Genomic DNA, 22,454 nt, shown 5'->3' with positions numbered 1-22,454 from the left:
ACAACCTCACTCAAAAGGAGAGAAAATGAGAAAGAGAAAAAAAGTCACTGATCTCAATTTCAAAATCCAACAAAGCCAACTCCATTACATTTTAAAGCCTAGGAATAATCCTCTGCAACTTGAGGCTCACCCCTCTTGGCCAGCAGCTCCACTATGACTCATCCTTCCTTTTTCATGAAGGTAGCATGTTTGTAGCTAAGTGGTTTTCCTCAGCCTATTTACTGTTTATAGAATTTGGAGACTCCAACAGCCTTCCTTCATTTCATCTCCTCTCCATCCCTTTAGGGCAATGCTGGAAGTATTTCTGCTGCTGCAATAGTCTGAAAACTTTGTGGGTTTTCAGTGTATACATGGGGATTCATTCCATCAAACAGGAAGCTTTTTCACAGGTCTTTCTTAGATTATTCCATCTATATTTTTGGCTCCTCCTAAGTTGTCAAAGGAAATCCATGAGTCACACATCTAATCTCCTCAAAGAGTCTTATGTATGACTGAATACTGTGACTTGTTGTTCTTTCTGGGGTACTAACAAAAGATTGTCCAACCAGACCCTTGGTTTTTCTTCAAAGCACACTTTTCTGACAGTGAATCTCCTAACTGTAGCTTTTTTTTTTTTTTTTTTTACAATCTACATAGGCTGAAAAATTTCAAAACCATCAAAACCTGATTCTTTTTTGATTAATAGTTGTTTCCTCAATTTATTGCTTCCTCTCTCATATTACTGAAAGCAGCAAGAAGAAACCAAGCCTCATCTTCAATACTTTGCTTAGAAATATCAGCTAAATATCCAAGTTCATCATTTACAAGTAAGGAACACAATTCAGGTAACCTTTCTGTCATACATAAAAAAGGATCCCCTTTCCTCCAGTTTCCAATAATATGTTGTTTTATTAGATTTTAAGGTTATTTTGATGGCAAGACACAATAGACTGACACTTGAATAGAAGAAAGGCAGAACTCACTGGACAGCTACATGTAAAAGGACGAGATTAGAACATTTCCTCACACCATATACAAAAATAAACTCAAAATGGATTAAAGACCTAAATGTAAGACCTGAAATCATAAAACTCCTGGAGGAGAATATAGGCACAACACTCTTTGACATAAATCATAGCAATATTTTGGAGGAACCTGTCTCCTAAGGCAAAATAAATAATAGCAAAAATAAACAAATGGGACCTAGTTAAATTCAAAAGCTTTTGCACAGCAAAGGAAGCCATTGACAAAACAAAAAGACAACCTAGTGAATGGGAGGAAATATCTGCAAATGATATGACTGAGAAGGGGTTAATAGCGAAAATAAATAAACAGCTTAGACAACTTAATATTAAAATACTTAATATTATAAAAACAAACAACCCAATTTAAAAATGGGCAAAAGACCAGAATAGACATTTTTTTCAAAGAAGACATACAGATGGCCAACAGGTACATGAAAAGATGCTCAATATCACTAATTATCAGAGAAATGCAAATCAAAACCACAATGAGATATTACCTCACACCTGTCAGAATGGCTAACATCAAAAAGTCTAAAATAACAAATGTTGTTGAGGATGTGGAGAAAAGAGAACCCTTGTGCACTGTTGGTGGGGATGTAAATTGGTTCAGGCACTATGGAAAACAGCATGGAGGTTTCTCAAAAACCTGAAAACAGAACTTCCATACAATCCAGGAATTCCACTGCTGGGTATATATCTGAAGAAAATGAAAACACTAATTCAAAAAGATACATGTAACCCCCGCAATGTTCATAGCAGCATTATTTACAATTGCCAAGATATGGAAACAACCCAAGTGTCCATCAACAAGTGAATAGATAAAGAAGATGTGGTATACATATACAATGGAATATTATTCAGCCATAAAAAGAATGAAATTCTGTCATTTGCAACAATATAGATGGAGGGTATTATATTTAGTGAAATAAGTCAGACAGTAAAAGATATATACTCTATGTAATCACTTATATGTGGAAACTAAAAAATAAAACAAATGAATCTATACAACAGAACAGAAATAGACTCACAGATTTAGAGAACAAACTAGTGGTTACTAGTGAGAAGAGGGGTTGGGGAGGGGCAAAATAAGGTTAAGGGATTAAGAGACATAAACTACTATGTATAAAATTAAAAAGCAATAAGGATATAGTGTACAGCACAGTGAAACAGCCATTATTTTGTAATAACTTTAAGTGGAGTATAATCTATAAAAGTATTGAATCACTAGGTTGTACTCCTGAAACTAATATAATATTATAAACCAACTATACTTCTATTAAAAAAAATAAAATACATATTCACACACACACACACATACAAGGGAGAGCATCCTTGTCAAGTGCCAGATGTCAGGGAGAAGCATTCTTGTACCATTAATTGTGCTTATATGTTTATTAAAGATACACTTTATCAGATTATGAAAGTTTCCTTCTGCTGCTGTCATGCTGAGAATATACACCATGATTGGAAAAAAAAAGAAAAAAAAGAAGAGAAAGGCAGAACTGTTTTCTACTTACAGCTCTAAATGAGAGAAGGCTGCCATGCAGCCATTCAGAAGGTTGCAACCAGGGAGAAGGTAACAGCAAGCTGAAGCTGTAGGGGATGCTTATGTATGGTAAGTGGAGTGAGGCTTGCTAGGTTTCATAGGCTTCCCGTGGATTAGCTAATTTGAATAATTTCTCAGGCTCCGGAGCAAATGGGCTGTCCCTACTTGTCTGGTACCTGGCCCTGTGGTAATTACAGCTGGTGCATAGTGGCTCAGATATAAGTGCCTGATAAAGGAAGTGGTTGAGGTGTGGACTGAATCAGCTGCTACATAAAAGGAGACCTGGAAGGCTTCTAGCCAGGGCCTGAAATTTGGGTGAAGAGAGAGAGAAAGAGAGAAGGATTGAAGGAAGGAAGGAAGGGAGGGAGGAAGGAAGGGAGGGAGGAAGGAAGGAAAGAAAGAAGGAAGGAAGGAAGGGAGGGAGGGAGAAAGAAAAAGAAAGAGTGAGAGAGAGAAAGAAAGGGTGGAGGGAGGGAGGAAGGGAGGGAGAGAGAAAGGAAAAGAGAAAGAAAGAAAGAAGAGAGAGAGAAAGAAAGAAGGGAAGGAGGGAGGAAGGAAAGAAAAGAGAGAGAGAGGAAGGGAGAAAGAGAGGGAGGGAAGGATGGGAGAGAAAGAAGGGAAGGAAGGGAAAAAAAAAGAACTCATGTTACATACGTTTTCAATGTCCTTCTAAGCCCTCACCAACAGATCTTTTAACAATCTATTTCTACCAACAGTCTGTTCAAGGCAATCTAGGCATTTTCTGTCTTGTTCTTCAAAGTTCTTCCATCCTCTCTCTACCCATTATTCAATTCCAAAACCACTTTCACAGACAAGTGTATTCTAAAATTGGCTTTTTCCACTAAATATATATTGGACATTTCACCAAAGTAGTAATATAGATCTACTTATTTTTCATAGCTGTATAGGCTATTCCATTATGTGACTGTGTTCTCATTTATTTGTAAGTTCTCATTTCTGGGCACTTAGGTGTTTCTTAATTTTTTACTTTTCTAAATAGTGCTACAGTTGACATTTAGAAACTCTTTGAGTACTTATACAAGTATATATAAATTTTAAAAATCAATTTTCACAAAGTCTCTATCAGAATTTTGATTGGAATCACATTAAATGTAATGATTTATTTGCAGATAATTAAAGTCTTTACAATAGCACCCACAATATCTTTTATCTAGGTCTTCTTTTATGTCCTTTAATAGAGTTTAAAGTTTTCCCCCAAATTGTGTGCATAAACTCTTAAATTTATTTTTAGATACATCAGAATTATTGTTGCTTGTTGAAAATAGAATCTTACTTTCCATTAGTTTTTCTGGTTGTTTCTGGCTCTATAGAGGAATGCTTATTTCTGTATGTTAATCTTATATCCAGCCTCCTTCAGGACTCTCTTCTTAGTTCTAGTAGTTTGTTGAATTTTATGGCTTTCTATGCAAAGTATTATGTTGTGTGAAAATAATGACTACTTAACCTCTTCCCTCTGTAGTAGGCACTGTTCAGTGTGCCCATCCCCCAGCTGCTATGGATGTTACTGCTAATAGCTCACACAGGCCAGTCTCTCACAGGATGGGTCTTCAGTCGTGACCTGCCTCACCAAAAGGTGTCTGGGAATTATGCTCCTTCCCTCCAAGGGTGACCCATATCCAATGACTGATGGGATGAGGCTCCCTTGCCTTGAGACAGAATAAAACTTGGGTTCAATTTACACTTCAGAGATCTTCCCAGGAATTTATTTGAGACTAAACTTCATCTAAAACATTGTTTGTCAGCCCTTTGTTTTTCATTATTGGCCCCCTAAAGAGCCTTTATAGACAGTTTTGTTCCTAATCACTTACCCCCATGAAATTTTGATACCACAGGTAGATCATCTATCAACTATCTGTTTATGTACTATGGTCCTTTGGAGGGATACACCCCTCTGTAATATCTTTCACCCCTATCCCAATAACCAATTTTCACTCCCTTCAGGGTGATACTGTCCCAATGAAAGCACATAATCTAAACTACATCCTTGCTTAATTTCTTTCCCTAGCGATAGCTTCCCTCCTCCCTTGTAGGTTTCTCCTGAGCACATTCCCTGTATAAATTATTTGTACACGAATACTCATCACATGTTCTGCCTTTAGAGCCTCCAAACTAAGACACCTTACATTCTTGTCTAGTTATATACTTTTTAATCATTGTAATATAAGTTCCACATTTTTCTTTTGTGTTATGTATTTCTGAGCATTGTTCTATAAGAAGTTTAAAATATTTTTGTCAAGGCAAAAAAAAAAACTAATTGGAGCTTGATTTTAATTATATTAAACTTGCAATATAAGTTTAGACAAGCTGACATTTTAACAGTACTCAGACTTATCAACCAGAAATATGGTATACTCATTTACTGAAGCATTCTTTCATGCCTCTCAGTAAAATAGTACATGCATTTCTCATTCAAGTTATTCCTACATGTTTTACATTATTTGTTACTGCAAATGGAATTTTAAAATTATTAGTAGTATTTTATTTTCTGACTGCTTATTGTTACTATGGAAGTGGTAAGCATTTCTCTTTATAAATGATTTCAAGGATATATTTAAGAGTAAAACCACTGCATTTTCAGATAATGCCAGGTCAAGTAGAATTGCTACTATCTTAAGAACAGGTAAGTAATTCAAAGTGAACAAAAAGTAGATAGAAATAAAATCAGGATCAAAACACAGGTGTGCACTTAATGATTTTTTTTTTAAAAAGGAGAGTCTAAAGAAAGACATTATAAATAAATCAAAAGAAGCCAAAATGGACTGAAGTCACAGGAGTTCATAAGTCTAAGCAGAAATGTAAAGTGTATGATGCTCTCTGGAAACAAACAAACAATGGGCAAGACAACTAGACTGTTAAAAAAGAAAAGGTCAAGCAAGAGCCTGCAAGTAATCATCTTTATTCAGCAATAACTGGGCCCCTGGTATAATAGTGAATTCTTGGGAGCCAACATTGCTACCAATAATCACTTCTTTCATAGTAGTTCACTTTCTTTCACTAAATGTTTTAGAATCATCGAATCATTAATGTTGGAGTTATTTGACAACTTAGTTTGTCTTCCTTATATAAAAAATAAGAGAATGTAAGCTCCAAGTAGGCAAAGTTAAGCTCCAATTAAGCAAAATTATTTTCCCTGATTTCCCTTTTTTGGTTAAAGTCAACAGAATTCATCTAAGCCAGAAATCTGGGTCATCTTAATCCCACATCCAATCAGTGATCCAATTGCTCTTTATTTTTGAATCTTAAACACACACCTCACTAACTCATAGCCACAGAGGTATTTTAGGTCCTCATCATTGTCTCCATTCTTTCATGCCACAAGTATGTCTGTGCAGCTTCTGCCAGACACATACTGCACCAGACACTGCAAATTCAACAGCAAAATTCTGTTCGTCTCTGTATTAGGCTCCCACTTACTCCTTATTTTGATCTATCTTCAATACATTTCCTGAAGAATTGTTACAAAACACAAATCTTATTACAATTTCCTTGACTAAAATTATCAGTAACTTTCCACTACCTAATGGAACTAACATTGAACCCATTAGCTCTCCTCAATGTGATCTGTCATATGTTTTACCTCCCTTTCCTGCTTATGTATGTTTTTGGTCTACCATCCCACAGATCCTGTGCTATAGCCACAAAGAAGTATTAACGTTTACCCAAATATGACAGGTACTTTCATATTGTAAACATAGAATGTTAGCCTCCCTTTCTCTAGTATATTTGGGGGAAAGTGAGTATGTCTTGTATCTGATCCTGAGTCATCCCTTGGCTGTTGCTGTCATATGAGATATGATTTTCCCTACTGCTCTCAGCTCTAGTTCTGGTCATCATTCACTCTATGGCTGGGTAACAACTGATGTTCCAGGATGCTCTGATCTTCTATATAGTGCTGCCACTGCAGTGCTAGCTGCAGTGGAAGGGGATATGGGGACAGACACTCCTTCCTTTATGGGCCCATCCCGTAATTCTCCACAAGAATCAAGACAAAAAGTCTTATGTATGTAACAGACTTTACTGCAGTGTTGATAACTAGAAGAATTAAAATGAAGGTAAACAAATCTAGATGCTATGCATGATTGTTCCTTGTGTTCAAGGAAAAAGAATCCTTAATTCCTTTGTTCCTAGAATTGCTTTCCCATCCTGACATTCCTCCTCTCTCTCTTTGAAGGAACTGCATTCTTCAGCGCATCCCAGGGTTAGTATTCATCCCACCCTACCCCTGCCCCCTTCCCACCAGAATACTCTAACCCATCCCTAAACACTGAAGTTGCTCTAGCTTTAGAACCATGAGGCTTCAGCAGTACAGTCCAGGGAGTGCATTAGAAAACTCCAAGGGATGTTTTGTCACATCATGTATATTCCTTTAAGATCGCCATCACGGTGTGAGGTACCAATATACCTCCTAATTCTTCCTGTAGTTTTGGGGTAGGTAACTATTGAGACATGTACACACACAAAGAAGCCCTTTATAAGAACATTAGAAATGAGTCTAAAACCACGTTAAAGCAAGTTTTTTCTATATGCAAAAGGCCTGCACTATTTCCCCTGGTCACAATTTATGTAGAACTGAATCTTAAAAGAGCAAATTTACCTTCTTTGTACATTCTTTTTATAAGTCCCAGAGAATGCCCAAAGGATTATTGGATCTTTAAAAGTAGGCCATTAGGATACCTTTACAAACATTAGAACCATCCATTGCATGCTCCTGTCCAGAAAAACAAAAAGCAAAAAACAAAAAACAGGGGTTAGGCATGTGAGTGTTAGAGAGAGAAGGAAGAAAAATGATTGCCTTTTTATTTAAAATATTTTCACATCTTTTCACTTATTTCTCCTGCTAAAAATGCCACTTCTTCTAATGAAGAGATTCAAGGTGAAATGTGTTCTCTGGGATGCCTGTCCCTACTCCCCTGCAGTTTATCCAATAGTCTCCCCTGGGCCTCACATTAAATAATCTGCATTTACCTCCACTATAGCTCTTAACACATTTCTGTGTTTGTTTACATCTGTCTGTCCCATGTAGCCTGTGAGTGAGCTCCTGTGAAGACAAGAGCTATGTTTTATTCATCTTTGTCTTCTAGTATGTTATCACCATAGGTGCTTAATAAACTTTTTGTGAATAAATGAAAGAAGGCATAAATTCCTAAAGTTATACAAGTTAGTGGCAGAGTAGAGAGCAAAACTCAGACTTTCTGACTCCTACTCTAGTATTTTCTACAAACATTACCTAATTTAGTCTCCAAGTAACAATTAATTTCCAAATTGCAGGCTTGAAATTCAAGAGATTTAATGAATTTTTCAAGGTCATACTCATAATGTCAGAAGTGCCATTATTTCAGTCAAGATAGGGTAGATTATGCTGCAGAAATGACCTAAAAATTCCAAAGGCTTAAAACAACAAAGTTCTATCTGTCGTTCCTCCTACAGTTTCACTATGGGTTAGGAGGGGGACTTAACACCTTCATTCAAAGACAAGGGCTGATAGAGCAGCCATAGTTGCGAGCATTGCTTATCTCTGTGCCAGAGGAAAAAAAGTGTTTTGGCACTAGCTGCCTCATGGAAGTTACACATGTTGCTTCCATTCGCAACTCATTGAATAAAACTGGTTATGGTCCCCACCCACCAACAAGGAGATCGTGAAGTACAATTCTACCATGTTCCTAGATGGAGATAATTAGTTAGCAACCATTTTTCATAGAAATTCAGGTTGGTCAGGACTATTGCAGAGACATCTATAAGTATACCACAGATGTTTAAGTTGAGTATAATTTTCATGTCTAGACTAGAATTCTTTCTCCCAAGCAGTTCTGGGATCTCCTTATTTCAGGAAAGATACAATAGATGTGGGTTATATTTTAAGATAATTCAGATTAAATAAAACAAATGTGAGACTGTTCAATAAATTATACATCTTGGCTTAAAACTAAGATATTTGAATGAAAAATAGCTGACTTCAACCATAGAGAAAATGATTATAGGAAAAACCATGAAAAGTTTTTCTTAGATGACTCAATATAAAGAAATGGACTTAAAGTCAATTTATAAATTTAAATTGGGTGATTTTCATAAGAGTTATATAAAAATGTCATGGCATACAAAAAAAAGGACACAATATTCTAGACCTAAGTTCATCATTAATTAGCTGTGTGTCCTTGGGTCTTTGGTAAGCATATATCTTGCTATATAAAATGAAAACTGCAAGAGATGTATAAGGTTCCTTGCAATTTAAAATTATTTGACCCATGTCATTCAGCTTGTCATAACTCAATTTAGGAGCAACTGCTATAGTAATTAGAGTGATAATAACTGCTGTAGCAAGTACACCCCAAAAGTTCAATGGCTTAAAATAACATAATTTTATTTTTCACCCACATAATAGTATTCCTATCTGACAGGTGGCCTTTTTCCATACTCTGATTCAGGGACCCAGATTTTTTCCATCTAGTGGCTACATCCTCCACTGGAGCCTCAGAGTTCTCTACCACCAGTCAGAAGAAGCAGGGAGAAGAGTGGAGAAGCCCAGTCCAGAAGTGGCACACATCACTTCTGCTCACCTTTTGTTGGACAAGGTCCTCACTGGTGAGAACACATGGCCTCATCTGGATACAAGGGAGACTGGAAAATGCAGTCCCCGGCTACAGACTCTCCTCTCAGCACCAACTTCATACTGTGGAAGTAGGGATTCAAATTTGTGGAGAACATCTAGGCCTCATCTAGTCTTTCTTGATGGCCACCTCCCTCCTTCAAAGAATTAACCACTCCTCTCTGTTGCTCCCCCTGTACTCAGACAGAATGCTATCCTGGTACCTCCATCACTTGATAAATATTCAAGGGCAGGGACCACTTTTTATTTAGTCTTGCACTTCTCAACACATGGTCCTATTCCTGGAACAAAGTAATTATTCAATAACAAATTTTGACTAAATGAATTTTCTCAAAATCCTCTCTGCCACCTTTGTGTTTTGTCACAGTATGTGAACTTGGAAAAGTACCTTAAATCTAAAAGAATTTTGTTATAGAACTTTCTCAGAACCCAATGATCCTGCAAAGCTGTTAGGGATATTATATGAAAACACTTATTAAGTGTCTAGATACAAATGATGATTCCCAGCCCTTAATTCTCCACTGGAAACCACAACCCCTTCATAAGTAGATGGAGGGCAAGGTTCTTTTTGATATCCTGATTTTAGGGACAGGGCTTGAAATATTCCTTCATTCTTTCAGTTTATGTCCATAAACCTTAGGTTTTTAAATGAAAAAGATAAGTCATATCATACCTCTAGAAAGATAGAATAATTAGACTGTGTAAACTTACAAAAAAATATGTATGTGTACCCTGAAAAACAACATTTAGACTTTATAGAAAACACCTAGAAGATTTTGTCCATAAGCAACAATGAGACATTTTGGAAAAATCAAGTTTTAGGTCAATTCTTATTTAGTCCGGACCAATATATAAATATGTAATGATATGTTTATTGCAGAATCCATTCATTTATCTGACAAACATTTATTAAGCACCTACTTTGACTTATGAACATAGACTGTTTAGGAAAAAAATCAAGCCATTTTTTCATATTACCTGGATAATTATAGAATGCTCATCATTGGATATGCAGCAAGATCTTTGGGGAGCATTTTAAATTATAACATACATGGCTCTTTAAGGACAAGAGGCCACATCTACCCATTGCTTGAATACCCAATAAATATTTATAGAATCAATTATTATCAAAATAAATCCTCTGGGTTTTCTTCAATCCCTTATTAAAACATTTTACCTATGACAATGTTGAACTTTATCAGAATCCAGTGATTCTAGAAAACAGAAATGTTTAAAAACAAACAAACAAAACATCTTTTTTTGTTCCAGGCAGTGGTTTACTGCAAAGAAACTTTCCCCATGTGAGTTAGGTAAGAATAATGAATGCTCCCCTTGTTTACCTATGACAAAGCCAAACAAAATCCCTCTCTTTGACTTACTAATGATTAGCTGAACTGCTTGTCTCCACTGATCAATCAGAACAGAATGCTTATTAAGCAAAGTTTGGTTAAGCCTCTCTCCTTCCTGCAGGCCTCTGAACTTTGACCTGAGCCAGCATAAAACTCCTTAAGAATCCAGCCTGAGAATAGGCAGCGTTAGAGTAACACACTCTCTGATCCACACTTTCATCCCACTTCCCCACATTCTGTTTTTTCTAGCCTTGTTTATTTTTCCCTATAAAAGACAAAACCCTGTCTGACCAATTTTTGAATGCTTGCAAATCTCATGGCTCATTGCAATAGTCCCCATCCCCCTATTATAATAGACCCTTTCCCCCGTTGCAATAATCCTTTCCAAAAAGTCTCTTCTTCCTTCCAGTTTTGTTTTTTATATTATACCTACTTTAAAAGAAAATTAATCTCCCCCAACACACCCCATACACATGTGAACTAAATATCTAATAGACTCCTGACTATTTTTCCATCTGACCTCATAGGTATGATTTTATGACTCTCTGACATAAAAATGTGTATTAAAATTCAAGCTGAGTAAAGGTAAATATTTATACCAAATAAAAATAATTTTGCAAATAAGAGTTCTGCATTCCATCTTTGGGTCTGGGGAGCACTTATAGAAGGACTACCTGAATGTTAGGGGTTACTCTGTTTTTATTATCAAACTCTCTTTCCTTAAGATTGAATATGTACTGCCATCTACCGGTAAGTGGTACATAATCAAGTCAATACAAATAGTGTTGCTTCCACAAAATTATGCGAGCATACTTGCTGAAAAGATGGTCTTCTCAAATATATAACAGACTTAACAACAGATATTTATGTTCTGTATGCATTATATATTGATCCACCATGTTTAAATACTCTTTTGTCTCAGATTTTCTCAAAAACATTTTTTAGTTGGTAAAATATTTTTAAATGATTCGGGGTTAAATATCTGAGCAAGTCAAATCATTACATACATTGAAGGGTAGTAAAGTTCAGTATAATATAGAGCTCTGATGCAAAAAGTATGGTGTGTAGACTAGCAGTACCAGTATCATTTGGAAACTTGTTAGAAATGCAGAATCTTAGGCTTCTCCCCACACCCACTTGAACAGAATCTGCATTTTAACAAGATCGTTAGGTAATATATATGCACGTTAAAGTTTAAGCACTGATACAAAGTACTGTATAGCACTGTATATCAAAAAACTTTTTTTCTTTAAAGGGAAGTGCTCAAGACTTTTGTCATGGTTTCAGAATCATTTTTCAATCTTCAAATGGATTTCATCTTGCAATTAATTTTTTTGAATCACTGTAAGATCAATCGAAGCAGTCTTGAAACAAATTATACCTCTGTTAAAGAAAGATAAAGAACAATACCCTCAGACTATATGTTAATATTACATTTGTGCATATTGAGGTTCATTATACTGTTCAGCAGCATTGATGAGACTTCCCATAAGATTAATTACTGAAATAACCATGCCAGCAGCCTTCCAAGTAGGTCAAGGGATAGATAATCAAGGGAAAGATCCAACCAAACTAAGGAGTTGGAGTTGAGAATAAGGTCAATTCAGGCAGTAAATCACATGCACATGGGCACATATACATACATACATTGACAAGGAACTACCAAAATCAAGTTGACAGGCCACAGGGGCCAAACTTTAACAGTTCCCTGGTTGTTCATGGGTCCCACAATTACATGTATTAGAAGGGGTTGCCATTGCCTCAAGCAATTTTATTTACGGTACCAGATGCCTCGTACTTGAAAAAGGAACACAGATAAAAGTGTACATTCTACAGACTAAAGGGCATAGCCTCAGTTTTTCATGAGCTATATATAAAAGGCCATTTTGGGGGGAAATTTGTTAAGACTTTCTTCATGGTTGAACACACAATTTTTAAACACTTCATGTATGCTTGAAAATGTGCATTTCCTAGTTATTGGGTGCTAAGTAGAGAAATCCAAATTGTTCATTGTTAATTATGTTGTCCACGTTTATACCATTACTAACTTTTTTCTCTGTCTGACCCATCAATTAATATACATACATTAGTGTCTCCCACTATGATGATGAATTTTTTTAAATGTATCTTGTTCTACCAATTTTGCTCCCTGAATTTTAAGGCTATTCTACTAGACTGTTTATATTTTTCTGAGGAATATAGTATTAAAATTATATTGTGAACCTCTTCATTTTTAATAATGCTTTCATCTTAAATTTTTATGATTTATACTACCCAAAGTAGGCCAAACCCCACAGGTTAAGGGCACAGCCTTCCACAAGACTTCACTACAAGCAGTACCCACGAGTTCAGGTGTCCAGAGGGCCACCCTCACTGCTAACCAGTTGGCTATAATTTCGTATAGGTTCTTTATATATGTTGAATATTAACCACTTACTAGATATATGATTTACAAATATTCTCTTCCATTCCATAGTTGATTTTTCATTTTGTTGATGATCCCTTCCTGTGCAGAAGCTTTTAGTTTGATGTCATCCCACTTGTTTGTTTTTGTTGTCTTTTCTTTTGGTATCAGTTGAACTTTAATTTTCAAAGACAAAGACCGCCTTTCTAGGATTTCCTTTGTGTTGCCTTTTGCAGCAGGATTGAGATGACACTATTCATATCCACAAATAAATCTTCTGTCCATTCTCCTCCAGCAGTTGTTTCAGCAACTGCTCATTAAATTCCTAGCCAGGTGTCATTTTCTAATATCAAGGGTTCTAAGGAATCTAGAAGTCTAGGCATTCTATCATTAGTAGAGGTATAGGCAAAACCTCTAGCTAACTCACAATACACAAAGAGAGGTGGCGAGATAGACACTGGAACTGTAATGTCTCTTCAACTGTCTCATACTCCAGTTTTCTGTTGCCTAAATTAAAGCCTCACAATATTCTGCCTAGATTATTTTTAACAACTTCCTAATGGGCTTCCAATCTTGTCCCCTTCAAACCCATTCTCCACTTTACACGCAGAATGATCTTTCTAAATCACCCACTTAATTATGTCACTCCTGTCCTCAAAATCCTACATTATCTTGCAGCTGCTCTTAGGATAAAGTCCCAAATTCTGATAATACCTTTCAGGCCTTTTAAAAAATGAATTTCAATTAGTTCAATTCACTCTGCTATCTTTGTCCTTCAGGTCATTGCTCTTGCTTTTGTTTCTACCTGGAATACTCTTTCCACATCATCTCTTCATGTGGCTAACTCAGCTAAGCCCTTAATCCTTGCATAAAATGTTCCTAAATTTCCAAAGGCCAGATGAGATGCTGCCCTCCTCTACCATCAAGTACTACCGTAGAACTCAGTACTTAACTCATTGCAGCACTTATCACTCTCTCATAGTTACCTGTGTACTCCTCTGTTTTCTCAACCGCTCTCTAAATTCCTTGAGGGTCAGCATCATATCTTAACTTGTTCACTATTCTATTTCTAACACCTAGCAGTGCATTCACATAGTAAGTGTTCAGTAAATTTTTTCTGCATGGGTGAATTAGTAAAATAACAAAATTATTCAGAAAAAGATATATGTTTGTTTTCTGTCAATATTTTCTTCTGTGAGTAGAACTGTTCCCAAACTCATTTTTAGAGAATAATTTTCACTAATCTGAATACACTGGAATGTTGCTCTAAAGTTAACAGATACAAAGAAGTAACATTTTATGTAAAATAAACTCATGTTGGACTCCATCCAGATAGAGTTAGTTGCTGATGTTCCCCAAAGTACTTCATTATAAGGTGGCCAGATTTGAGAGGCTTGGATGCCAAAATGTATGGCTAAAACATGTCTCTCTTACAAGGTAAGCCTTTCCAGCACAAGAAATGCTCCAGTGCTTTGCTTCAGAACACTGAAGTGCTTGACATGTAAGGAAATTTGTTAAAGACGATAGGTATTTTGAGATATTAAAAAAAGAGTAGAGAAGTGAAGCTTTTGTTCATAAAATAGAACTCTTTTGTTTTGCAAATCGAGTTTAATTCACACAGACACAAATATCCGCCACTCACTGGAAAGAAAAGTGTGAATTTTTTTTTTTTTTTAAGGGGGAGAAAAATACTGTACTTTAAATGATCTTATTCTCCTACCTTGCCAAACTGGAATCATGCATAGCTCTTTATAATACTTCATGTCACCTTGCAAGAATGAAAACAAAACAAAAAGCTAGCACATTTTTTTATAAAATAAAGAAGCACAACCCACACACATATGGTCACCTTATCTTTGACAAAGGAGGCAAGAATATACAATGGAGAAAAGACAGCCTCTTCAATAAGTGGTGCTGGGAAAATTGGACAGCTACATGCAAAAGAATGAAATTAGAACACTTCCTAACACCATACACACAAAAAAGCTCAAAATGGATTAAAGACCTAAATGTATGGCCAGACACTATAAAACTCTTAGAGGAAAACATAGGAAGAACACTCTATGACATAAATCACAGCAAGATCCTTTTTGACCCACCTCCTAGAGAAATGGAAATAAAAACAAAAATAAACAAAGGGGACCTAATGAAACTTAAAAGCTTTTGCACAGCAAAGGAAACCATAAACAAGACCAAAAGACAGCCCTCAGAATGGGAGAAAATATTTGCAAATGAAGCAACTGACAAAGGATTAATCTCCAAAATATACAAGCAGATCATGCAGCTCAATATCAAAAAAACAAAAAAACCAATCCAAAAATGGGCAGAAGACCTAAATAGATGTTTCTCCAAAGAAGATATACAGAATGCCAACAAACACATGAAAGGATGCTCAACATTACTAATTATTAGAGCAATGAAAATCAAAATTACAATGAGGTATCACCTCACACCAGTCATAATGGCCATCATCCAAAAATCCATAAACAATAAATTCTGGAGAGGGTGTGGATAAAAGGGAACCCTCTTGCACTGTTGGTGGGAATGTAAATTGATACAGCCACTATGGAGAACAGTATGGAGTTTCCTTAAAAAACTAAAAATAGGGCTTCCCTGGTAGCGCAGTGGTTGCGAGCCTGCCTGCCGATGCAGGGGACGTGGGTTCGTGCCCTGGTCCGGGAGGATCCCACATGCCGTGAAGCAGCTGGGCCCGTGAGCCATGGCCACTGGGCCTGTGCGTCCGGAGCCTGTGCTCCGTGACGGGAGGGGCCACAGCGGTGAGAGGCCCGTGTACTGCAAAAAAAAAAAAAAAAAAAAACTAAAAATAGAACTACCATACGACCCAGCAATCCCACTACTGCGCATATCCCTTGAGAAAAACCATAATTCAAAGAGACATGTACCACAATGTTTATTGCAGCACTATTTACAATAGCCAGGACATGGAAGCAACCTAAGTGTCCATCGACAGATGAATGCAGAAAGAAGATGTGGCACATATATACAATGGAATATTACTCAGCCATAAAAAGAAATGAAATTGAGTTATTTGTAGTGAGGTGGATGGACCTAGAGTCTGTCATACAGAGTGAAGTAAGTCAGAAAGAGAAGAACAAATACCGAATGCTAACACATATATATGGAATCTAGAAAAAAAAAGGTTCTGATGAACATAGGGGCAGGACAGGAATAAAGACGCAGATGTAGAGAATGGATTTGAGGACACGGAGAGGGGCAAGGGTAAGATGGGATGAAGTGAGAGAGTGGCATTGACATATATACACTACCAAATGTAACACAATAGCACAGAGAGATCAGCTTGGTGCTTTGTAACCATGTAGAGGGGTGAGATAGGGAGGGTGGGAGGGAGATGCAAGAGGGAGGGGATATGGGGATATATGTATATGTATAGCTGATTCACTTTGTTATACAGCAGAAACTAACTTAGCATTGTAAAGCAATTATATTCCAATAAAGGTGTTAAAAAAAAAGAAGCGCAAATGTGATAATTTGGTGTATTATTGCAAACAAAGCACACGTTTTGAATGCTTCAGAGAAATATAACACTGTAGGTTGTTTCTTTTTTTTTTTTTTTAACATCTTTATTGGAGTATAATTGCTTCACAATGGTGTGTTAGTTTCTGCTTTATAACAAAGTGAATCAGTTATGCATATACATATGTCCCCATATCTCTTCCCTCTTGCATCTTCCTCCCTCCCTATCCCACCCCTCTAGGTGGTCACAAAGCACCTAGCTGATCTCCCTGTGCTATGCAGCTGCTTCCCACTCAAGCTAGTAGGTTGTTTCTTATAACTGTATGCCAGGATGCCTATCAAAAGCACGTGCATGTCTAGTCAAGAGGCTGACATAGTTTCAAAGAGAGACCATTAATCTGGTGACAGCGCTCCATTAAACTAACTCTGCAAATCATTTTGTTGGAGGAATGAAATATTGAAGTGAGAGTAGGACCCTTGTTTAATCGTCATTATTGACTAATTACAACACGATTGCTTAGGGACAAGCCAATTTTTTGTACCATGCAGAAAGATAACAAAGATAAAGAAACTCCCATTTGGAGCAACTCAGCTTTTTAAGGGCATACATTTCTCCTTTTGACTCTCCACAGAAAACAAAGAGAAAGAAACTTGTTCTTCTATTTTAGTTAGGATGGATGGGAGCAGATTTAATTTAAGGTAACTTACAATTACTATAACACATTTTTATTCTGTGAATAAACTGTATGAAAAATTCAATAGAATTCTGAATAACTTATTATCTAATATCTCCACTTTACACACTACTAAAGCTGATTATTTGTCTCTCAAAAAATAAAGTTTCTTAGATTTTGGTTTCCAATATAGAGATATGACAATAACAGCCAGAAAAATATTGATCTAACTAAAGGAATCAAATATCTGTTAAGGTTGCATTTACCAGCTTTTTAATTTAATCTAAGTTTGCCATTAGGAAAACTCATGAGATTCTTTTTGGAATCATTCTCCCAGATGTACACTCAATTCTTGATTATCTAAGATAGCAGAATGTAGATAATAGCAAAGATGGCTAAATCTACAAATCACTCCCTTGCCTAAATCTCTACTAACAAATTCCACAAAGCAACTTCAAGTTAAAGTATTAATGATCAGGAAAATGACCAAAAGGTGAGTAGCAAAAGAGAAAAGAAAGAAAAGAGGACTCTGGAAAATGTGTTAACTGCAAGATTAACTCTCAAAATATTCCTTTATGAGGCGGTGGGGGGTGGGAGGAGAAGGATTCTTCCATTGAATAAAATGTAGGCCAAAGTTTGTCCTGCTGGGTGTAAGTAATATATACACAGAGATCTAATATATTACGAGATATAAATAGAGTAACTGAACAGGCTGCATGGGACAGTGGAATAAAATTTAGTTCCTGTAACTGCAGAATGATGCAGTAATTGGTTAAGCATTTTTCACCCACATATAAAATATCCTGAGTGTCTATAGTTGCTGTGCTAGGTGCAGGAACAGTGGTCAGTAAGACAGGTACAGTAACTGCCTTCATGAATCTTTAGAAAAACAGATATTAGGTAAATGACTACAATTAATTAATAATTTATTCATCAACACTGTGAAAAGTCTATGAGGAAATAAAGGGTGCTACGAAAATACAAAAAAAGGACCTGACTGAGTCTGAGACGGAATTATCCTCCGAGGAAGTAAAATTTAAAGGTGACAAGGGGGTAATTCCATTTAACAAAAACGTTATTGAGCATACGCTGTGTGTAAGGTACCACACCTTTTTTTTCCTGAACAACAGTGGTAGAAGGCATACCTCTAAATGTATTCCCAGGACCAAGAAAGGATAGCAAAGTCTGAATGAATAGCTTGCATTCTGCACTCATTAATATCTTGCCTGAGAAAGAGTCCTCTCAACACATGTTCTAGGACCAGATCCTATAATGACGTGAAAACAATGGTCCCAAGAAGCCTCTAGAGCTGGACTTTCTAGTGGAACATGGGTGGTTATGGGGCTGATAATTTGGGTACATGAAGCTCCAGTTCTTCTGGCTTCAAAAGCTTCCATTTTATATTATATATATATATATATAAAATATATAATTACTCAGCCATAAAGGAAGGATAAAATAATGCCATTTGCAGCAATATGGATGGACCTAGAGATTATCATGAAGTGAAGTAAGTCAGACAAAGACAAATATCATATGATACCATTTATATGTGTAATCTTAAAAAATGATACAAAGGAACTTATTTACAAAACAGAAATAGACTCACAGGCATAGAAAACAAACTCATGGTTACCACAGGGGAAAGCGGGGGAAGGGATAAATTAGGGACTTGGGATTAACAGATACACACTACCATATATAAAATAGGTAAACAAGGACCTACTGTATAGCACAGGGAACTGTATTTGATATCTTATAATAACCTATAGTGGAAATCTGAAAAAGAATATATAACTGAATCACTTTGCTGTACACCTGAAATACTGTAAATCAACTATACTTCAATTAAAAACGCATGAAAAAGATAAAAAAAAATACACCCTCACCCCCCACCAAGAAGAAACCTTCCATTTTATGTCTCCTATTCAGTAGGCTGAATTAATATCACCCTTAGGACATGGGCTTCTGTTTAGGAAAATGGTAGAAACCTGCCAGGCTGTTTTTAGCCTTTATATCAGTAGAAATCCTGAACTCTATAAATCCAATAACATTACATGTATGGACGGTACTTCAATGAGTGAGTACTCAAGTGGTAATGAGTATCCATGTAAAACAGTATTGGTAATTTGTCAAGTGAATCTCAATGAACAATATGGTTTGCTCCATTCTTTTAAGAAGAAATACGAGTGCCTTAGTAGGTAGATAATGATGAAGATCACCATTCTCATTATGATAACAACTCATGTTTATTAAGTGCTTACTATGTTGCAGACCCTGAATAAAGCATTTAATATACATGATCTCACTTAAGTCTCCCAATAAGTCTATGAGAAATGCTGTAATCATCTTACAGATGAGAAAGTTTGGTCACTTACTGTCATTCAAAAAATATATTTTATACCAGGAACATTTTCTGTACTCTGGGAACACAAACCAGATTGGTATTTGTAAAGTGATGGAGGCTACACTCAGCAAATAGTGGACCCAGGATTTGAACCCATAATCTTATCTACCATGCTTTTATCCTCCCATTGTTAATGGTAGTCAATATTCAAAACTTTAATGAAATTTCAATTTTAATTCAACTCTGAGTTGCGAAGTTCAGAGATAAAGGCAGGAAAGAGGTCTCTTGAGGAGAAGTGTTTGTTGTTCTTCAAGTCACATTCCTTACAGCTGCAGTGACTCTCACTTGTTGCACTGGGCCTCCACCACCTTCTGGGCAAAGCAGATCCCATGAAAGCTATGGTCTGCGTGTGTTGTTTGATTTCAATTTAAAAAGGATTTTTAAAGTAGCCAAAGATTTTAAAGTCAGTTTAAGAAGCATATTTTAAGGTTTTGTTTTTTGGGTTGTTTTGTTTTGTTTTACCCATTCATCTGATTCAGTGGCCCTTTATTGATTTTCTCGTGTTGTGTCTCCTCTTTGCTGTTTTCTTGGAAAGTGAATCTATTCCTTCTTTATTTTCTTGACACTAATATAGATGGTCCTATCACCTAAAAAGGTAAATTAAATCTGTAAGAGCTACAAGTTTGCTGGTTCAGTGATGACATGCCAGGGTTAAAGTAAGTTGATTACAACTCAAGACACCAGAAATGACCAAAGAAGAATCACTGGTATATGTCCATATTTACTCACTTAATGAAGGAACAAAATGATATTATATAGATGACAAAGTACATTGTAGTAGTGACTAATCTGATTTTAATTGCTCCAGAGTCCCAGTTTTTCCTTTCTCTATTTTTGAATAATGTTCAAACAAATCAATTCTTTATTCATAGAAGACTTTTTTCACATCATTAAAATTGAGAAAAAATCCTATATATCATTGTGCTATTGGTTTCCATTTTAAATATGCCTACACATTTTCATTTGGAAATTGTTTGGAATTCTGGGCTAAAGCCTCTGTGAGTATTTGGCCAATTATGCCAAAAAGCTCAAGACAAATGAGACCTCTCTGAATGATCTAGTTTTGCTTACAATGGAGATAAAACAATTGATGAGAAAACATCATTATCTAAGTCTTGCAGATTTACTTTTAACAATAAGATTGTTGATTTTTTTAACTGTATGAAAAATGTACCACTGTGACCTTCTGAAAATGAAAATTTCCATGGATACTGTTACAATTTCAAGTACGAGGTCATCTGAAAAATGTTCTTGTGATCATTTCTAGCCTAGCCATTTAGCTAAGGTTAAAAGCAAACAATACCAGTTATTTTTATGTTTATTCAAGTGTTGCCTTTTCAAACTTGAATTTATACAGTTTACTTCATATTGTTCACCTGTTTTAGCTATTTTTCATAGTTGGTAAATTCATTTCAGGTACATAAAATGCTTTTTTCTCTCCCCTCCCGTTTTTGCTCATTTCCAGTTTGGGAAGCTTATAAGTAGTATGAGACAGGAATTGATACAGTTGCTGCTGTTAACTACATTCATCAACTGTCAACTGTGTGCATGATATCAGATTGCATTAAGTACTGTGGAAAGTTATAAGTAGATAGATACTTAGCTTCTGCCCTCAATGAATGTGCAGTCTAATGAAATTCATATACACTCCTGGAAAGGTAAGATACCCTAGAGAAACATATTACAAGTATTTAAAGAGCAATATTTTCAAGTGTCAGTTCAACTGTCATAGAGAAATGTCTCTCATTCTTTGCTTAAAAAAAATTTCATTGGGATTCCATTGCTAGTACTATTAAGAGCAATAGATATCAAAAGGGCCATGAAAGACCCAAGGATCTACAAAGATAACGTGGTAATTAAATTTTACAGAATGTCTAATAAATGCCAAGCCGGGGAGCTTTACATACATCATTTCACTTAATCCTCATGACAACCCTGCCTACAAGGTTTATCCCCATTTTCCACATGAGGAACTGAGGCTTAGAGAAATTAAGTATTTAGTTAGGTTATATAGCTAATAATGGCAGAGTCTGGAATGAAAACAAATTATTCTAACTCCAAAGTCCAAACTTTTCCCATTTCCCCACATGGCCTCTCAAGCTTCTTTACCTGGCCAATCTAATTTTCTCAACTATTTCTCCCTGCTATATTGCCTATGTCTACTCTCTGACCTCAGCCAATTTTTCATTATCTCCTCCTCTTTCTTTTGCACTTTTCTTCCTGGGCTGAACTGTATGTTGTCACCTCACTGGATGACACCAGCACCACCACCAGGCACTGCAACTTCTTGAACTTCTGTGTGGGACCCAGACCCTCCAGCCATGCTTCTGGCTACAGTCAGTGACTGGCTGTCTAATCCACCAGCTCCACTTTCAGACCTTCCCTTCCTTCCCTCCTCACACATTCTTTAATCCCTAAACTCCCTTTAATCCCAACAATACCTTTTGAAACTGAGACTTAGACAGTTCCCAATTTATAAAGCTCCTCTTTCTCATCATCATTCATGTAATTGCAATCAATTTTTAATAGATAATTCTAGGGAAAGGGGATTAGTATTAATTGAGCAGTTTCTGTGCCTGACAGACAATGTCTGCTGGGTCTTGTGCATCTTACCTGGTTTTATTTCCAATAAGTCATTTTATCTAAGGTAACTGCTCACTCTCCTGAGTGTCCAGGGTATTTATTGACTCAACTCAACAAATGTTTACCAAGTGCTCATTATATATCAGGCACTGTGTGGGTTGCTGATGAGAAAGTGATGAGAGGATAGGTCTCTACCCTCAAGAATCTTACAGCCTATGGGAAGAAAGGCAATGGACAAATACAGCACTATGTCATAAAAAATAATCACAGCCATGATTAGGGTCATATGCACATATGGAAGGGACACCAGACTCAGAATGGGAGTAGGAAGGGTAAAGTGAGAAGGAAAATTTTCCAAGGGAGGTAT

This window comes from Orcinus orca, chromosome 1 (genome assembly GCF_937001465.1).
Source record: "Orcinus orca chromosome 1, mOrcOrc1.1, whole genome shotgun sequence".
Taxonomy (NCBI): Eukaryota; Metazoa; Chordata; class Mammalia; order Artiodactyla; family Delphinidae; genus Orcinus; species Orcinus orca.
Note: the sequence above shows the minus strand (reverse complement) of the source record.